At 30.5% G+C, this 2568-nt stretch overlaps 1 non-coding gene across 1 annotated transcript; it reads left to right on the plus strand.

The window, feature by feature from the left end:
- The first annotated feature begins 323 nt into the window (after nucleotides 1-323).
- Nucleotides 324-431, plus strand: LOC112724761 (small nucleolar RNA R71). The gene has a single exon (XR_003163908.1). It is a non-coding gene; the product is annotated as a small nucleolar RNA R71 (small nucleolar RNA).
- Nucleotides 432-2568: the final 2137 nt, after the last annotated feature.

A 2568-nucleotide genomic window follows, 5' to 3' on the forward strand; every position in this document is an offset into this window, starting at 1 on the left:
TCTTTAGTACTGTTGGATGATTCCTTCAATCCATTCAGACTCTGAGAGATCATATTGACTTGCTGAGTCAATATTTTATTCTGAGCCAATATGGCATTCAGAGTATCAATTTCAAGAACTCTATTCCTCTGAGGCGTCCCATTACTCACAGGATTCCTTTCAGAAGTGTACATGAACTGGTTATTTGCAACCATGTCAATGAGTTCTTGAGCTTTTGCAGGCGTTTTCTTTAGGTGAATGGATCCACCTGCAGAATGGTCCAATGACATTTTTGATAACTCAGACAGACCATCATAGAATATATCCAAGATGGTCCATTCTGAAAGCATGTCAGAAGGACACTTTTTGGTCAGTTTCTTGTATCTCTCCCAAGCTTCATTGAGGGATTCACCTTCCTTTTGTTTGAAGGTTTGAACATCCACTCTAAGCTTGCTAAGCTTTTGAGGAGGAAAGAACTTGGCTAAGAAAGCTGTGACCAGCTTATCCCAAGAGTTCAGGCTATCTTTAGGTTGAGAGTCCAACCATATTCTAGCTCTGTCTCTTACAGCAAACGGGAAAAGCATGAGCCTGTAGACCTCGGAATCAACCCCATTGGTCTTAACAGTATTACAGATCTGCAAGAATTCAGTTAAGAACTGAAAGGAATCTTCGGATGGAAGTCCATAAAACTTGCAATTTTGTTGCGTCAGAGAAACTAGTTGAGGTTTCAGCTCAAAATTATTTGCTTCAATGGCAGGGATTGAGATGCTTCTTCCATGTAAATTGGAATTACGTGTAGTAAAGTCACCAAGCATCTTCCTTGTATTGTTATTATTTTCGGCCATGTTTTCTTCTTTTTCGAAAATTTCTGTCAGATTTTCTCCAGAGAGATGTGCCTTGGCTTCCCTTAGCTTCCTCTTCAGAGTCCTTTCAGGTTCAGGATCGGCTTCAACAAGAATGTTCTTATCCTTGTTCCTGCTCATATGAAAAAGAAGAAAACAGAAAAGAAAATATGAAATCCTCTATGTCACAGTATAGAGATTCCTGTATGTGAGTATAAGAATAGAAAAATAGAAGAAGAGAAATTCGAACACCAAGAGGAAGAGAGGGTTCGAATTTTGAGATGAAGAGAAGTGTTAGTAAATAAATAAAAAATTAGAAGGAGACGGGAGAGAGGGAATTTCGAAAATTGATTAAATTAAAAATAAAATTTAAAGTTAAATTTTGAAAATTAAAATTGAAATCAAATTAAATTAAAAATTAAAACAATTAGTTAATAAAAAAATTTGAAAAAGGGGAAGGGATTTTCGAAAATTAGAGAGAGTGAATTAGTTAGCTAGTTTTGAAAAAGATATGATTGAAACAAAAAGATAGGATTGATAAAAAAAATTTGAAAATCAATTTTAAAAAGGTAAGAAGTTAGAAAGGAAGTTAAAAAGATTTTGAAATTGATTTTGAAAAAGATGTGATTGAAACTTAATTTGAAAAGATTTGAAAAAGAAATTTAAAAATATTTAATTTTGAAAATTAAGGTTGATTACTTGACTAACAAGAAACTAAAAAGATATGATTCTAGAGTTTAAAGATTGAACCTTTCTTACTAGGCAAGTAACAAACTTAATATTTTTTTGAATCAATCACATTAATTATTAGTAAAGATTTGAAATTATGAAACAAAATAAGAAAAATATTTTTGAAAATCATTTTGGAATTTTCGAAAATTATGAAAGAAAAATGAAAAAGATTTGATTTTTGAAAAAGATTTGAAAAAGATAAGATTTTTAAATTGAAAATTTGATTTGACTCATAAGAAATAACTAAATTTTAAAAATTTTTGACTAAATCAAATCAAATTTTTGAAAATTATGAGTGAAATAAGAGAAAGATATTTTTTTGATTTTTGAATTTTCAATGAAGAAAGAGAAAAACAACCCAAAGACTCAATGCATAAAAATTTTGGATCAAAACATGTGATGCATGAAAGAACACTATGAATGTCAAGATGAACACCAAGAACACTTTGAATGTCAAGATGAACACCAAGAACTTATTTTTGAAAAATTTTCAAGAAAAGAAAACATGCAAGACACCAAACTTAAAAATTTTTATTCTTTAGACATTAACAAATTGAAAATGCATATGAAAAACAAGAAAAGACACAAAACAAGAAAATATGAAGATCAAACAAGAAGACTGGCCAAGAACAACTTGAAGATCATGAAGAATGCAATGCATGAAATTTTCGAAAATAATTTTTTGAAAATTAAAAAGATGCAATTGACACCAAACTTAAAACTTGACTCTAGACTCAAACAAGAAACACAAAATATTTTGGTTTTATTATTTTATTAAAGTTTTTTTTATTTTTTTTTCGAAATTTAATTGAGAAAAACGAAAAAAAGAAGAATTTTTTTTTTGTATTTTTCAAAAATAAGAAATAAAAAGCTTAAAATTAAAATAAAATTACCTAATCTGAGCAACAAGATGAGCCGTCAGTTGTCCAAACTCGAACAATCCCCAGCAACGGTGCCAAAAACTTGGTGCGCAGAAATCGTGACGGTTCCTTCCTTGGTAACGGCGCTGAAAACT

The sequence above is a fragment of the Arachis hypogaea genome, chromosome 11 (genome assembly GCF_003086295.3).
Source record: "Arachis hypogaea cultivar Tifrunner chromosome 11, arahy.Tifrunner.gnm2.J5K5, whole genome shotgun sequence".
Taxonomy (NCBI): Eukaryota; Viridiplantae; Streptophyta; class Magnoliopsida; order Fabales; family Fabaceae; genus Arachis; species Arachis hypogaea.